The sequence below is a fragment of the Syzygium oleosum genome, unplaced genomic scaffold, assembly GCF_021117445.2.
Source record: "Syzygium oleosum isolate NSW1041296 unplaced genomic scaffold, Sole_v2.1 Sole_v2.14, whole genome shotgun sequence".
Classification (NCBI taxonomy): domain Eukaryota; kingdom Viridiplantae; phylum Streptophyta; class Magnoliopsida; order Myrtales; family Myrtaceae; genus Syzygium; species Syzygium oleosum.
In genome coordinates, this window is record NW_026607498.1 from 1,137,824 (window position 1) to 1,155,685 (window position 17,862).

The following is a 17,862-nucleotide window of genomic DNA, read 5'->3' on the forward strand; positions in this document are numbered from 1 at the left end:
CTCGAAGGCACCTTATAGGATGTTGTTGTCAAAGTTAAAAGTGTTAAAGGTGCAAATGCAAGAATTATTGGATAAGGGTTTTATTCGTCCAAGTGCGTCTTCATGGGGAGTGTCAGTCTTATTTGTAAGGAAGAATGATGGGTCATTAAGGTTATGTATTGAATACCAGCAGTTAAATCAAGTGACGATCAAGAATAAATATCCCCTGCCAAGGATAGATGATTTGTTTGATCAGTTACAAGGGGCTTCGGTATTTTCTAAGATTGATTTGAGGACAGGATATCATCAGTTGAGGATTAGGAAGGAGGACATACCGAAAACGGCATTCAGGACGAGATATGGACACTATGAATTTACAGTAATGCCGTTCGGATTGACTAGCGCCCCTGCTGCCTTTATAGACTTAATGAATCGGGTGTTTAAGAAGTTTTTAGATCAATTTGTTATAGTCTTTATAGACGATATATTGATGTACTCGAAGAGCTTGGATGAGCACGAGTTCCATTTGAGTAAAGTTCTGCAGACCTTAAGGAAACACGCGTTGTACGCCAAGTTTAGTAAGTGTGAGTTCTAGCTCAATCGAGTAGCATTTCTTGGACACGTGATCTCTGGGGAAGGAATCTCAGTAGATCTAGCAAAGATTGAGGCTGTAATGAAATGGCCGAGACCAACGACGATAACAGAGGTTCGAAGCTTTTAGGGTTTGGCAGGATATTACCGACGTTTCGTGGAAGGATTCTCGGCAATAGCAACACCTTTGACATATCTGTTGAAAAAGGAAACAAGGTTTGAATGGACCGACAAATGTGAAGGGAGTTTTCAAGAACTAAAGCATAGATTGACCACGGCCCCGGTATTGACTATTCCATCAAGACTAAGAGGATATGAAATTTATAGTGATGCGTCATTGAAAGGACTGGGATGTATACTAATGCAAAATGTACGAGTAGTAGCCTATGCATCAAGACAGTTGAGACCGCATGAGTTGAACTACCCGACGCATGATTTGGAATTAGACGCAATAGTATTTGCCCTTAAGATTTGGCGACATTATTTATGCGGAGAGAAATTCTAGATATATACGGACCATCAGAGTCTGAAATATTCGTTTTCTCAAAAGGAGCTTAATATGAGACATTGTCGTTGGATGGAGTTACTTAAGGACTACGATTGTGATATTTTGTATTACCCCGGAAAGGCCAATCGGGTAGCCGATGCATTGAGACGGAAGTCAAGTATCGCACACTTGATGGTCAAGGAATGGACTTTGTTGGAAGGAGTGCGAGACTCGGAGTTTAAGTTCGAAGTAAGTCAAGTTTCGAGCTTGTTTGCCACTTTAAGAATCGAACCAGAAATCCAGACTAAAATTAAGGCTTTACAGTCTACGGATCAAGAAATTCAGAAGATTCTAGAGATAGACGCTACTAAGAGAAAACCGAACTTCCTAGTATCCGAGGATGGGATCTTGAAATTCCGTGGACGGTTATGCGTGCCTGACAATGCGGAACTTAAGGAAGAAATCTTGTCGGAAGCGCATCGTAGTAATTATAGTATCCATCCGGGGAGTACAAAAATGTATCAGAATTTGAGACAGTACTATTGGTGGAATGGCATGAAGGGTAGACATAGCTAAACACGTGGCTAAGTGTCTGACGTGCCAACAAGTGAAATCGCAACATTGTAAGTCCGGAGGATTGTTGCGACCTTTAGAAATCCCAGAATGGAAATGGGAACATATTACTATGGATTTTGTAATGGGATTACCTAGGAGCCAAAGAGGCCATGATTCCATTTGGGTGATTTTCGATAGATTGACAAAGTCAGCACACTTCTTGGCCATACGAAAGGACTTCGCATTGGATCGGTATGCGGAGTTGTACGTATAACAGATAGTTCGTTTGCATGGGATGCCAGTGACGATTACTTCGGATCGTGATCCTAGGTTTACCGCCAACTTTTGGAAAAGTCTGCAGACGGCATTAGGATCAAAACTACAGTTTAGTACAGCTTACCATCCACAAACGGATGGCCAGTTTGAGAGGACAATTCAGACTCTAGAGGATATGCTTCAGGCATGTGTATTGGACTTTCAAGGCAAGTGGGAAGAACAATTGCCCTTAGCGGAATTTGCATACAATAATAATTTTCAGCAGAGTATCGGGATGGCGCCATTTGAAGCGCTGTATGGCAGAGCATGTAGAATGCCCATATGTTGGGACGAAGTTGGAGAAATGAGCATAACCGGGCCAGGATTAGTTCAACAGTCAGTTGAGGCGGTTAAGATTATTCGTGAAAGGCTGAAAATAGCTCAAAGCCGTCAAAAGAGTTATGCAGATAGAAGGCGAAGACCTTTGGAATTTCAAGTAGGGGATCACGTATTCCTTAAGGTATCACCCATGAGACGATGATCCCGATTTGGCAAGAAAGGGAAGTTGAGTCCGAGGTATGTGGGACCCTTTGAGATTTTGGAAAGGATTGGAGACTTAGCTTATCGCCTTGCATTACCGCCAAATTTGTCGCAAGTGCATAATGTATTTCACGTGTCAATGTTGAGAAAGTATAAACCGGACCAACTCATGTGTTAAACTATGAAGAGATAGAAGTTGACGACAGGGTGTCGTATGTCGAAAGGCCAATAAGGATCGAAGATCGGAAAGAACGAGTTTTAAGGAACAAGACGATCCCGATGGTCAAGGTTGTTTGGGATCATCACGGGATAGAAGGCGCTACTTGGGAAAGTGAAGAGCTAATACAACGTCAATACCCCCACTTGTTTGAGTAGCTAGGTTGAATTGTAAATTTCGATGACGAAATTTTTATAAGGGGGGAAGAGTTGTGACATTCTGAAATTCGACTCACTTGGGATTTATGAAATGGATGATTTTATGAACGTTCTTGTAGTTAGATCTCGCCCGGAACTGATCACTCCTGGGATACTGACCGTTAGGGAATGGCTAATTAGGGATTTAAATTCGCGCGACCAAAGAAACTTGATCGTGAACCGACTTTCGACCATAAAAATTGTCAAGGTGACATTTTGAGCCAATGTAGGTCAATCCAAGGATAGTTAGGGGTCAATTTGCCGCTGTCATACGAGTTGATTGCGAGTGATTCCGCTTGACCACGAGATGAGTTGACGAATGACCCTAAACTTATACCAAACGATCGCGCCCGTCGGAACTAGCAATCGATCCTCGCGATTACGTGACCACCGAGATCGTCACGATCCGAGTGAACTTAAACGTGGCTTGATTCAGTATCGGCCACGGGTCGAATGTGCGAATTTCCCGAAAGCCACCCGTTAGTTCGAGATACACTCAAGTTACGTTAATTAAATTTAGTCATTAATTAGAGACCAAGTTTGGGCATTGGAAATTTCAAAGGTCACGACAGGATAATTGGACGACATTGTTATTAGCGCGGTCAGCCTCAGATTTGTCCGGATTCTTCAGAAAATTCAAATTTTGGCAAAAAATGGAAAATGACCGTTTTGCCCTTGGGACTTTGCTAAAGCCAAGTATAATGTGAGAAGGGCAATTTGGTCATTTTACACCAACTTTAGAGATAAAAATTTTTGGACAATTTTTCCTTTAGAAATTTTGTGAAATTCCAATTTTGCCCTTAGATATTTTTTATAAGGATTGATCTTGGCCGTCGATTTCAAGATAAGATTCAATCGTGACCGTTGATTGGAAAGTAGAGAGGAGGGTAGGATGGTCATTTGGCAAGGTTAGACACCAATTATTGGCCATTTAGCCTTATTTCTTCTCATTTGTCTCTCTCACCCTCTCATTCTCACTCTCTCGGCAATCTCTCTCCCTCACTCTCCCTCTCGGCCGAGCCTTCCCCATCCCACCGTGACCGTGGCCAGCCTTCCAGGCCAGCCATCGCCGCCGCTCACCCGCCGTGCCGGATCACCGCCGCTCAGTCGCTCACAGTGCCGCGAGTCGCCACCACCGCCTCACCGTCTCTCTCTCTCTCTCTCTCTCTCTCTCTCTCTCTCTCTCTCTCTCTCTCTCTCTCTCTCTCTCTCCCGTTTTCCCTTCACCGAATCCACCATCACCAGCCTTCATTCGGTTCAACCCAGCCGAGGTAGACCAGCCGCTCCTCCGGCCACCGTCGCCGCCGTTCAGCCGTCGCTGTCGCCGTCCGCCGCCGTGAGATCGCCGGCTTGCCGTTTCCCCCCCTTTTGCCGAGCTAGCCTAGGACTTCGTGTAAGTGGCATCCTAAACTCTACTTAGGATATCAGGTACTAACGGGCTTGATTAGGGGCCGATTCGAGTTGATTAGTGGCTGTTTAGGGGTTATGTGGATAGGCTGAATTGGGGCTGATTTTGGCTGGTTTGTGGATGAAATTGTGATGGTTTCGGGGTTGATTGGTTGCTGAATTGAGTGCTGGAAATTGTAGTTCGAAATGATGAGTGTATGGTCCGATTTGGGGACTAAACGTGTCGGTTTGGTGCGTTGTGCCATGGCTGGTTTGTGTGGTTATTGTGCCTTGAAATAGACGTGAATATATTGATTTGATGCTTATATTAGTGGCTGTGATTGTGGGTCTAATGGCGACCTCGCACGCTCGTCGAATTGTGGAATAATTGGTTGAAATGTGGACCCATTTATTTGTGCATAGGCTGAATTGGATTGGCTGGAAATTGGGCTTGTTTGTGTGCCAATTGAGCATGTGAAATGCGTGGGGTTCGATGCGTGCATGGGCTGAATCGGATCGGTTGGTAATTTGGCATGTTGGTGTGTCAATCGAGCATGTTTGTATGATGTTCGAGCGAGTGAATGGGTGAAAAATTTATGTGATATGTCATGCGTGTGGTCACGAAAGTCCCTGAGGCGTGTAATGTAACGCGGGAAATTGAGCGGTCCTGAGGCGTGTACTTTAACACGGGACGATGCTCGGTATTACCGGAAGACCGCCAACCTGAGACGTGTTCGTTAACGCGGGCTGTGCCGTAGGTGGAGGATGCTGAGCCTAAGGCGTGCACTGTAACGTGGGCAAGAGACATAGCCTGAGGCGTGTACTGTAACGCGGGCTAAGGAGTGTTGTGAAATTGAGACGGTCGTATGTGAACCGTGGATTTAAAATGGACCTGAGGTGTAATTACGCAGGTCGTAGGCAAGTTTAATGAAAATAGTGTGGTGAGGCATGACCGAGTGTGTGAAATGCGGAATTGGAAATGCCATATGTTCGACTTATGTTTTGGGCATGAAATTAATTTGGAATGTGCATGTGGTTGGAATTTGTGTAATTGAGACTAACGTGCAGATTATACGCATTAAAAGCCCAGGTAAGTGCAATTGTGTGCCTATTATGTGCTTGTTGAGTGTTATTGTGTTTGGACTTGTCTGGAGGTACGTGTTAGCCTAGGTGGGGTTTAGGGTGTTTACTTGCTGAGACATGTCTCATGGTTGTTTAACCAAACAATTTCAGAACCCCGGCCTGGACCATGAATCTTCCACCGCCACCGCCTCAGCGTTTTGGTATACCTATGCACACCGACCATGCAGTGGTAGAGTACTCGATAGATGATAATATGGCTTAGATTAAGCATACTACAGTAGTTTTGGTAGATATAGGACAACCCCTTTGGTAGGCCCACACTTATATAGCTTGGTGTTTTCGGGATGGTATGGACGAGTTTGGTCATGTTCGAGGCTTTGATGTCCCATTTGACGGAGTGGGAGATTGGGATCTGTCGGCTATACCCCCTCCCAATGGTAAGATGACTAGCCTTGATACTAGCCTCGCACAATCAGGACATCAGCATGTACCTGCAGCACCCGAACCATCAATGGCTGAGCCTGATCCGGAGCCAAAAGAGTCACAAGCAGGGTTCGACCCGATGGATGTAGATTTGGGTGCAGTGCCAGAGGTGGAACCTGAAGAAGAAGAGCCTGAGGAGGAACCAGATGAAGAACCAGAAGAAGATCCAGAGGTAGAACCAGAGGAGGAACCAGAGGATGAGCCAAAGGAAGAGCCAGAAGAGGAGTCTGAAGAGGAGGAGCGAATTGAGGTTCCGTTAGAGTCGGGTGATGAGGACAACCCGATTGAGATCGAGGCGGATTCTGAGTCCTCAGAGGAGCAGGTGGCTCAGGGGGATTCAGACTCGGGTTCTGGGGAGTCTGACTCGGTGTGGACGCCGTCTAGAGGGCATAGGGGCTAGTTTAGGGGTAGAGTGGACCTTTTGAAGTGTCCCATTTTTAGAGTTAGAGTATACCCAGACTACTGGTCCTTTTTGATATCGGTGGTGTGAACTTTAGAAGCCCGGTGTGCGTGTATATTTGGAAAGGATTGTAAATGGTGTATATTGTATAAGTTCGACTTGGTAATGTATGTATAGTTTTTCTATTACCCCTTTCTAAATATTGTCTAGGTGTTTGTTGCTTCCGCTGGTGCCTTATATTTGGACGTGTGGGGTCGGCGACATCCTGGGACGTCGCGATATTCGACCATAGAGGTATGTCGCGAGCTCGATGGGGTTCGGGGCGTGACACTAACATCCGAGAAACAGAGATTACACGCTTGCAGAATCAGCTCGTGTCGAACATTCTAAAAAAAAGATGGCTTGATATCAACAATATCATGGAAGGTAAAAAGGTGATCAAGGAAAGGTTATGCTCTAAAATAGTGCTTCCTCTGCTTGATGATGTTGACGAAGCAAGTCAACTTGATGCACTCATGTAGAAGCGTGAGTGGTTTGGCAAGGGAAGCAAGATTATCATTACAACTAGAGATTGGAGAATTCTTAATGTGCCTACACTTGTTGATTGGACTTATGAACTTATTGGCATGGATTTTGATCATTCTCTTCAACTTTTTAGCAAACATGCTTTTAGAAGAGATAATCCTATAGAGCAATACATCTTTCACTTCGAAAGAGCGGTAAATATCTGTGGCGGTCTTCCTTCGGCTCTTGAGGTTATAGGTTCTCTTTTATCCGGAAAAAACACAGAGGAGTGGGATGCCACATTAAAGGAGCTAGAGGAATTTCCTCATGAGGATGTTCAAAGGAAGTTGATGATCATCGTTAAGGCTTTAAATGCAGACCAAAGAAAGATATTTCTTGATGTTGCTTGCTTTTTCATTGGGATTGATAAAAGAATTATGATTTACATGTGGGAAAGTTGTAAATTTCTTCCTCAACAATCTCCTAACACCCTCCAGCAAAGATCTTTGATAAAGATTAGAGAAGATAACCGACTGTGGATGCATGATTGGTTAAGAGATATTGGAAGAAATCTTATACTACAAGGAAGTGATAAGAAACTAGAGAAGCAACAATGGGTGTGGACTTTCACACAAGCATTGGAGATTCTAGAGAAAATGTAGGTAAAATCGTACAATTTCATTCTTTTTTAAGGAGATTGGTCATAACATATTCATTTTGATTTGGGATAAGTGCACTAGAAATCCTAAAACTTGTCACAAAAGTGTAATCGAGTCTTAAAATTTTCAAAAAGTGAAATAAAGTCCTAAAACTTATTACGAAAGTTCAATCAAGTCCTAAAATTTTAAAAAGGTGCAATCAATGGAAGGACTTGATTGTACTAATTTTACAAGTTTTAGGACTTGATTGTACTTTTTAAAAGTTTTACAACTTGATTTCACTTTCGTGACAAGCGTTAGGACTTAATCGCACTTTTTGAAAGTTTTGGAGCTCAATTGCACTTTAATAACAAGTTTTAACACTTCTAATCCACTCGTTCCTTTTGATTTCGTTTTAATCAGAGTTGATTTATTTGCTGTGCACTTACATAAGTGGTTTATCAATTGTTTTCAACATTAGGAGAAAAGATATAGTTGTTTGCCCCCTTTGTAGAATATCATCGCGGTAAATTATGGTTTTTTTCTAACTTTCATTTTCTGGTTTTTATTTTGGCAGATAGGAGGTGATGTTCATGGAATTGGAAGTATCGAAGCAATATGTCTCAAGCTTGATCAAATATCTCAATACTCCTTGATAAACGAATGCTTAGCAAGTCTTTCAAATCTAAGGTTTCTTCAAGTGGATAGCAAAGACATTGATGGAAACATAAAGTCTATCCTTACTCAAGTGGGCAGTTTCCTATGTTACCAGTGCTCAAATTTTGTTAAAACCACATTTGGCCCACTTATCCTTCCAAAGTTAAGATGGCTTTCATGGAATTACTTTCCTATGGTTTTTAAGCTAACCAATTTTTCCATGAGGAAGCTACTAATCCTTGATTTGTCAATGAGTAAAATCACGGAAAAATGGGATGGATGGCGCCACATCAAGGTATGATTTCAGATAAAATTAGCGAAAGTTGTTTTGTCGCATGTAATCTTAATTTATTTTGAAAAATATGTTATGCTCTTTTCAGTTGGCTAAGAATTTGAAGGTCCTAAATCTGACTGGATGCATGAAGTTGCGTAAAATCTCAGACTTGTCTTTCCATGTGAATTTAGAGCAAATGATTTTCGAAAGTTGTGAGAGTTTGGTTCAAATTGATCCATCAATCAGTCGGCTTAAGAAGTTAGTCTTCTTAAACTTGAAGGATTGTAATAATCCTCGAGAGGTACCAGACGAGATGGGCGCACTGGAATCTTTGAGGGAACTTTTTCTTGACTCTACATCCGTAGAAGAGAACCTTGAACGGAGAAGGATGAAAAAACTAGAAATTCTCAACTTGGACAAATGTACATTACTGAATAAGTTCAGTTTCATTGGTTGTGTAGCAGCAGCAGCAGCGAACGTTTCATTAGTGGATAACCACTTGACTCAACTGCCTTAGTCGATTGAAAATTTCAATTCACTAATTCAGTTGAATTTATCAAGTACGAATATGCGGGAGTTACCTGATGTAATTGGGAACATGAAGAATTTGAAAGTTCTAAAGATGATATGGCCCTTGAGAAAACTACCTAGCGCCATTGGAATGTTGTAGAAGCTCGAAGAACTAGAGGCATAGGCTACTTTTGCAGAAATTCCCGGTAATATTGGGAATCTACGATTTCTGAAAATTCTGATATTGGGTAGCCCTAGAATTTCGGCGGTGCCTCGGCTTCCGGAAAGTCTATCATTCTATGTTGTAAAACAACCTCGATGGAGACTTTGCCAAACTTCTCGAACCTATTAAATTTGAGAAATTTGAGGTTGAGTTTGTGGATTAATCTTGAGGGTCCTTGTAAACTTGAAGCAGCTCCGAGTGTTTGGTGGATTGGAACATTACAAATGCACGAGTTCTTGAAGCTGTCTTCTCCTTATATCACCACCCTATCTTCTGATCTCATTCTCCTTTCTCAGCTGAAGAAACTCAAGCTCCAGTGTTGTAATTTGCAATGCCTATCTAGGCTTTCGACAAATTTGTCATACTTAGGTATCAAGTCTTGCTGGAAAATGAAAACAGCGAGTGATCTTTCGAATTTGAAAGTGTTATCAGATTTGGTCATTGTTGGTTGTGATGAGCTAACAGAGATTCGAGGCCTCGAAGGTTTGGAGAACCTGAGAACATTAGAGCTCGTGGAACTTCCATCATTGGAGAAGTGGACTGATCTGACTAACTTGAATAAGCTCAAGAAAATTCATTTAAAAGATTGTACTAAGCCGTTTGAGATTCAAGGTGGTCCAGAATCGTTGGAGATACTTCACATTGTGAACTGTTCAAATCTGCAAAAGTTTCCTGATCCATCAAAGCTTCAAGAATCTCAAAGTTCGGAATCCTGAAACCAAGGAATCAACATCAGATCTTGTTTTCCGAGAACTGATCATGTCAACACATGAATGTAAAAAGTTATTCTTTTTTTGTTGAAAGAAGAAAGGAGTTCGTGTTTTTGTTCCCCATTTTCTCCGCTTAATGTGTAGTGAGAATGAATACATGTGTAATTTTACTAGCCACGGACTCAATGACCATGATTTGCCACGGTTTAGCATCCTGTGGGTGCTTTTGTAGTCATAATAGTAGAGTGAAAAAGACAATGGAGGAGTGACCAGCGGCCAACAAACTTCTCTAGGCGTTACAATAAGGATATCATACCTTTTACAAAATGTTCGATTTCAATCATAACTACTTTGCACAATCACTTAACCAAAAGTCCGAGGGTAGTGACCTGTTATCCCAATCGGGAAGCATCTTCATATGAGATATGCCATAACTAGGCAATAAAACATGAAAGTACCAAAAAAATCATGGAAGTACCATAAAAGGGAGACCAAAGGGGCTTTTGTAATTGTAATAGTAACTTAATCCTCCATCTGAGGCAAATTTGACTGTAGGAAAAAAAAAAAAAGGGAGAAGTTAATCCTTCATCTCAGGCAAGTTTGATTGAAAATTCAGATAAATCAAGAAGTGTTTAATCATTCAAAGAGCACTAGATCAATTTCAACTGATTTTGAAGTGCAAGCAAGGTAAAAGTTTTGGTCAGAAGGAAATTTTCCTAATGAGATCCTTAAACCTAATGTCCGGATTCCGGACTGATCTTGGAAATGATGTAATATAAAAGCTTACTGACTTTTCATCAAACAAATAGCAATCATATTTCTCTTTTAAACAGCAAGCATATACGTGTGTTCAAAAGTGGACCCAGTGAAACAAAGTTCTATTTTTATTCCTAATTGATATCAAGTATAAGTAATCCATTGGCGATTTAGGGACTTCAATATATTCTAAAGTGACAGTCATTATATATGTGGGTAATTTTTTAACAGATCATAGTACTGCGATTAACAACGACTATATATATTTAAATAGGACCATGGATAATTTTTTGACAAATCAAAGTACGCCTATCAACAATAAATAGGACCATGGATTCAAGTCCGTTTTAATAGTCACCATAGGTACAAAGGATAAAGTCAATAGGGATCCCAGAACTATTGTAGAATGTTCAACCTGGTTCTTCAATTTTTTTTTTGTTTAATTGGATCCTTAAGTCATACACTTTTTATTTGAATTGATCCTTCTGTTCAAAGGAAAATGGAAATGCTTATGCGGTATCACATAACGCTTCATTAGAGCTGATTGGACAAATTAGTGGTTACATGTATTTTTCTCATGCGGACTAGATAAGACATTATAGAATTAACAAAAACCATACCTAGAGAGAAAGAAGGGGGAGACGGAAGCCTACCCATGCACAAATGAGGGCCACCGAGCCCTTGTAAATCGTTGCGAGGGTCGCGAGACCCCTGCCAAAGCCTCCGGGGTTGCACGACCTAGCGGAGCATCTCCTCCCTCCCCAATTTGCAACCCCGCCTTCTCTCTCCAAGTTTTTTTTTCTTTTCAAATTCCTTACTTCTTTTTACTAGATTTTGCGTTTGCTGGCCAATCTACTTCATCAATGTTGTTATAGTCCGTTTACATTTATTATCATTGTCAAACCTGTTTAAAATGTAGATCATACAATAATTAAGAATTAATTGATGGAGGTTATCTCTATTTGTGCACTTGTGATTTTTTTATCAGTAAATCATGAAAAATTCTTACCATATCTGTTTGTGCATTTCAAGTTCATTTACATCGATATGCTATTCATACAAAACAATGGATATAATAATATATGAAAATATCCGGCTTTATTAGTGCAATTCACCATAACAATGGACAAGATATAGCAAAATCCCTAGATTTTATATCATATCATATCCTATCAAGTCATATCCTGACTAAAAATCCAGACATTAATGTAATTAAGTCCTCGAATCTAGAAAAATCTGGTTATGTAGAAAGTGAGGCAATCTCCTATATCTCATTTGGTTTCTAGCCGACCCCGAAAGGCTAATGGCGACTCTTAGCTCACATAGAATCTTTAGGATTAATATGAACTTAAAATGAATCCAATTTGCGTGAGATAAGGGCTTGGGAGAGCCTACGCCTAATTGAGGGCCGTTGGTCCACTTTTTGGGCATTACCTCTAAACTCATTCTCCACCGACCATGTCGGAAAAAGAGTATCTGTCACGCCCCGAACACGATCGAGCACGCGACACACCTCTATGGCCGAATATTGCGACGTCCCAGGATATCGTCGACCCAAATCAACTTATCAGAGATTTATAGCAATCAGCAAAAGCCACAAACACCCAGACATTAATTAGCTAGGGGTACAAGGGAGAATAAACATCAATTACTTATCCAAAATTATACAATATTCACCATATACAACCATATCATATACATGCACACCAAACCTCTAAACTATGCACCACCGATATCAAAAAGATCAGTAGCCTGGATACCCTAACTATTAAAAATGGAACACCTCAAAAGACCTGCACTCAACCCCTGCACTCAACCCCTACACTAGCCCCCACGCCCCCTGGATGGCGTCCACTCCGAGTCTGACTCCTCAGGACCCGAGTCCGAATCTCCCTGAGCTGCCTGATCATTTGAGGACTCGGAATCTGCCTCGATCTCGATCGGATTGTCCTCGTCACCCGACTCCACCGGAACCTCAACCCACTCCTTCTCATCAAGCTCCTCTTCCGGCTCGTCCTCTGGCTCGTCCTCTGGTTCCATCTCTGGGTCTTCTTCGGGCTCATCGTCGGGTTCTTCTTCTGGCGCCTCTTCAGGTTCTTCCTCAGGGTCTTCTTCTTCCGGTTCCTCCTATGGTATTACCTCAAGATCCACATCCATATGATCATACCTTGCCTGTGACTCCTCTGGCTCCGAATCAGGCTCAGCCACAGGAGGTTCAGGTGCTGCAGGTACGGGCTGGTGTTCGAACTGGGCGAGACTAGTATCCAGACTAGTCATCTCGCCATCAGGAGGGGGTATGGCTGACGGATCCCAATCCCCTACTCCGTCAAACGGAACGTCAAAGCCACGGACGAGGCCAAACTCATCCAACCCGTCCCTGAACATCCAGGCGGTGTAGGTGTGGGCCTGCCAAAGAGGTAGTCCTACATCTACCAAGACTACGGTAGTATGTTTAACCCAGGTCATATTTTCGTCTATCGGGTATTCTACAACATCATGGTCGGTGTGCATCAGAATCCCAAAACGCTGCAGCGGCGGTGGTGAAAGGTTCATGGCTCAGGCCGGGGTTCTGAAATTTTTGGTTGAAACAACCATGAGAACACGTCTCAATAAGTACACACCCTAAACCCCACCAAGGCTATCACGTACCTCCAGACAAGACCAAACATAATATCACCCAATAAACACATCATGCACACAATTGCACTTACCTAGCTTTTGATACGCACAATCTGCAGGTTAGTCTCAAATATATATAATTTCCAATCACATGAACATTTCAAATTAATTTCACGCCCAATACACAAATCGAACACGTGCCATTTCATTTCCACATTCCATACACTCATTCATGCCTCATCACACTATTTTCACTTGACTCGTCAGTGACCCGCGTAGTAGTACCTCCTCAGGTTCACTGCGACCAACTCATATTCACAATACTCCTTAGCCCGCGTAATGGTACCGCCTCAGGCTATGTATCTTGCCCGCGTAATGGTACCGCCTCAGGCTCAACATCCACCACCTACGCACCACCCGCATTATGGTACGTACCGCCTCAGGTTGGCCGTCTTCCGGTAATACCGGGCATCGTCCCGCGTTATGGTACCGCCTCAGGACGGCACAATTCCCCGCGTAATAGTACCGTCTCAGGGACTTTCGTGACCACACATACAACATCACACACAATTTCTCATTTATTCGCTCGCTCAATTTACATGCCAACATGCCAATATACTAGCCGATCAAACTCGGCCCATGCACGCACCAAACCACACGCATTTCACATGCTTAATAAACACCCAATCACAGCCAATTGTTAGTCAATTCAATTCAGCCCATACGCGTACATAACGGCCCACATTTCAATCAATCAATTCACCATTCAACAAACATACAAGGCCACCATCGAGCCCACAATCACAGCCACTATTGTGAACATAAATTCAGCATTTCCGAGTCTATTTCCAGCCTTAACAACCACCACAATCCAGCCACAACTCGGCACGTCAAACCGACACAAATAGTCCCTAAATTGGACCATCCGCTCGTTAATGCGAGCCACAATTTCCAGCACCCAATTCAGCCTCAATTCACTCCCAAACCATCACTATTTCACCCACAATCCAGCCAACAATAGCCCTTAAATCAGTCCACACAAAACAGCTCTTAACAGCCACTAATTAATCCCAAAACAGCCCCTAATCAAGTCTATCGATACCCGATATCCTAAATAGGGTTTAGGGGGTGACTTACTTGAATTCCTAAGCTAGCTCAGCTGAAGGGAAAGGGGCGGCAGTCGGCGGCCACACGGCGGCAGACGGCGACGGCGAGCGGCTCTGCGGACGGCGGCGGCTAGCTGGACGGTGGCTGGTCTTCCACGGCTAGACAGGACCGAAGGGGGCTGGTGTTTCGGTGGGGACAGAACAGGGGAGAGAGAGACGGTGAGGTGAGTGGCGGTGGTGAGGCGAGCGGCCACGGCGGTGGTGAGGCGAGCGGCCACGGCGGTGGTGAGGCGAGCGGCCACGGCGGCGGCGGTGGCTCCGGGCGCGGCTGATCCGGCTAGGCGAAAGGACGGCGGTGGCTGCTGGCTGGGCCAGATGACCACGATCACGGTGGGGAGGGGTTGGCTCGGTCGGGTGGGGGAGAGAGAGAAAATGTCGAGAGGGAGAGAGAGTGAGGAGAGAGAGAGAGAGAGAGAGAGAGAGAGAGAGAGAGAGAGAGAGAAAATTGATTTAAATAGTCCAACGTTAATTATTTGTGTCTAATACACATGCTAATTGACCATCATACCCCTCTCTCACAATTCCAATCAACGGCCAAGATTCGATCTTATCATAAGATCGACGGTCCGGATTAATCCTTGCCAAAAATATCCAGGGGCAAAATTGAAATTTCACAAAATTCCCAAGGGAAAAATTGTCCAAAAATTTCTATTTCTAAAGTGAGGGTGAAATGACCAAAATGCCCTTCCCCATTTACACTTGGCCTTAACAAAGTCTCAAGGGTAAAACGGTCATTTTCCATTTCTCGCCGAAATTTGATTTTTCTGAAAGATTCGGACAATTCTAAGGCTGACTAAGCCAATAACAACATCGTCCAACTATCCTATCATAACCTTCATAATTTCCGAGGCCCAATCTTGATCGTTAATTAATGACCAAATTTAATTAACGTAACTTGAGCATATCTCGAACTAACGGGTGGCTTTTGGGGAAATTTGTACATTTAACCCGTGGCCGATACTGAATCAAGCCACGTTCAAGTTCACTTGGGTCGTGACGACCTCGGTTGTCACTTAATCGTGAGGATCGATCGCTAGTTCCGACGGGCGCGATCGTTTGGTATAGGTTTAGGGTTATTCGTCAGTTCATCTTGTGGTCAAGCGGAATCACCCGCGATCCACTAATATGACAGCAGCGAATTGATCCCTAACTATCCTTGGATCGGCCTACATTGGTTCAAAATGTCACCACGACAATTCGATGGTTGAAAGTCAATTCACGATCGAGTTTCTTTGGTCACGCGAATTTAAATCCCTAATTAGCCTTTCCCTTACGGTTAGCATCCCTAGAGTGATCAATTCCAGGCGAGATCTAACTACAAGCACGTCCATAAATCATTCATTTCATAAATCCCAAGTGGGTCGGATTTCAGAAAGTCACAGTATCGTGACAACAAGTTAATGGACATGCGTTTTAATTATTGCACGTGCAGTAACTTTCCACATTTTGTGTTTTAATGAAGCCCGCTTGGCTACATGGGCAGGCGTTAGTCGTGACCTTAATCTTTGCCACAATAGGCTTGTGCAATGCTTTTGGGCCAAAATCCCGGACTTGGCTGTCTTGGGCAAGACCTTGAATCCAACCCAAGCCCACCCACCATATTTATAGAAAAAATTAATATTTACCTTAACAACATAAATTTCTATATGTTTCATACATGGCTATCCTTTTATTTATTTCTTCGTTTTCTTATCTTCAAATTTATATATACATACTAATCCCTATTTACGTCTTAGTTTTGAACACGTTTCCTCTCTTTTCTAATTCAACATGCAGTTCTCCTTCTTCGTTTCTTTTAGAATTTTCATTGGATTTGTAAACCAGAAGGAAGTCAAGAACATAACACTTTTACTCTCTTGCTTGCGAATATGGACGTTTCATTATTCTCCTCCAAAATTAATATCTTTTGAGGTTGATTACTCTGACAATGATCTTTAATTACCAAAAGGAAGAACCAATAACTCACCTGTCAATGACGAGACCAGCTTTTTCTTTTTGCTCAAGGCATGTAAAGAATTGCGCGCTCGCTCATGTCGTTTGTCAATTTTCTGGCCAAAGAAAGCAAAAGGGGGTCTCCCTCTGCTTTCCTCTTTATTGATGGATAAGAGAAGTTTTTGTTTAATCATCTGAAGTCGAAGGGCTTTGCGTGGCTTTAGGTTTGCGCGTTTGCAAGCCTTTCAACTTCCATTTATTCCACCATGGATTCCTCTTCTTCAATCTATTTCAAGTAGGCAGCTTATTCAAAATAACGAGCCAGCTCATAAAAATGTGTTTTGGTTTGTTTTAAGCAAATCAAACCGGCTTATGCCAGGGCAGTTTAGCAGGTGAAGATCGAAGTTTACCCCAACCACTATTAATAGTAAAGTTTCCAGCAGGACTGCTCAACATTTGGCTGAGTTCCATAGAATTCAGATTGAAGAAGAAGTACATCCTCAAACCTAGCAGTAGCCCAATTACATCACATACTTTTGCAGTATCATAGACTACCCGGATAAATCAATTACAAATCTATGACATAATTCATGACTTCACAAAAAAATATTAAAATATAGCATGTTCTCCTCAAAAGATATGGCAGATAGCTATAGAGCTATAAAATCATTTCAATTCCAGTGAAATGTTTACAAAACAGAATGGGTTTGTCTGAAGCAGAAGGTTCAAAAGTGTTTAACAAAGTATGAGAATGGTCTGAATCTGACCATTCATTCCCCATTTCTTCCAAGAAATGAGGTGAAAATTGCTCAAGTCACTAGCAATTTATTCAGATTTGATAGAAAACAGGAACATATCAACGTAAGCATCCGAATGAGAGAATACGAATGTCACCAGTCTGTATATATAACTTATACAGCAAGAAAAGGAAACCCAATTTGGAATAGAAAGGAATTATCATTCTGAAATCACAATCAATACAAGTATGACTGTTCATCATGATAATACTGTGAAAATCATTAAAAGAAGGAAAAGAAAATGAGAAAAGGATCTCATTGCAGATTCGTACTCACTTCTCTCAACCCAAAGTAAGCGAACTCCCAATACCAAGTAGTATGACCTAAGTAAAAAAGTTAAAGGACTAAATCTTAAGCAGCAAAGGAGCTCGTTGCAGCATTCAAGAACCCCAGAATCGACTATGACAAGAAAGATTAGCAAGAGAATGTTAGATCTAGTAGGAGAGAGAGCATGAATACGACATGGATGAAAATAGGATTATTAGAGCTGTGTAAAATGGGAAAAATTTAGAAAGCATGATCATTCACCTTTGCGAGTCCGGGTTGAGATTAGCGTAGGAGCTTTGACTCTCTCGCCGCTGCATGGTTTGTGAAGCTGCGGACTACGCGACAATTGTTGCTTTGCTGCTACGGTGAGTGAAACAAGAAAGCTGAGGAAAAGGAGGAGGAGGAGATGGCTAAAGCAGCTTTTATATTAGGACATGAGAAACACTGTTCCCCATCCCACTCTTCAAGTGGGATTTCTTTAATCCAGAGTTTATCTGTGTTCCGGCAATCTACAAGAAAACTACATGAACACTCAGCTAATTCCACTTCATGTGCATATAGCATAATTTATCACTGAAATATTCCTTCTTTACACGTTTTGTTGTTGTAGTTTCTTATATTTTTCCGTGAATAACT

General features: G+C 42.3%; 1 protein-coding gene and 1 pseudogene across 1 annotated transcript in view; one reads left to right on the forward strand and one right to left on the reverse strand.

Annotated features, from left to right (window-relative positions):
• LOC115688996 (disease resistance protein L6-like) overlaps positions 1-17,606 on the reverse strand; it is an 89,086-nt gene extending 71,480 nt beyond the window's left edge. Inside the window, exon 1 of the mRNA XM_056317664.1 lies at positions 17,488-17,606. The gene's annotated coding sequence lies outside the window, so the exon portion shown is untranslated. The remainder of the gene's footprint in view (positions 1-17,487) is intronic.
• LOC115688998 (disease resistance protein RPV1-like) lies at positions 7,124-9,780 on the forward strand (annotated as a pseudogene).
• Positions 17,607-17,862: the final 256 nt, after the last annotated feature.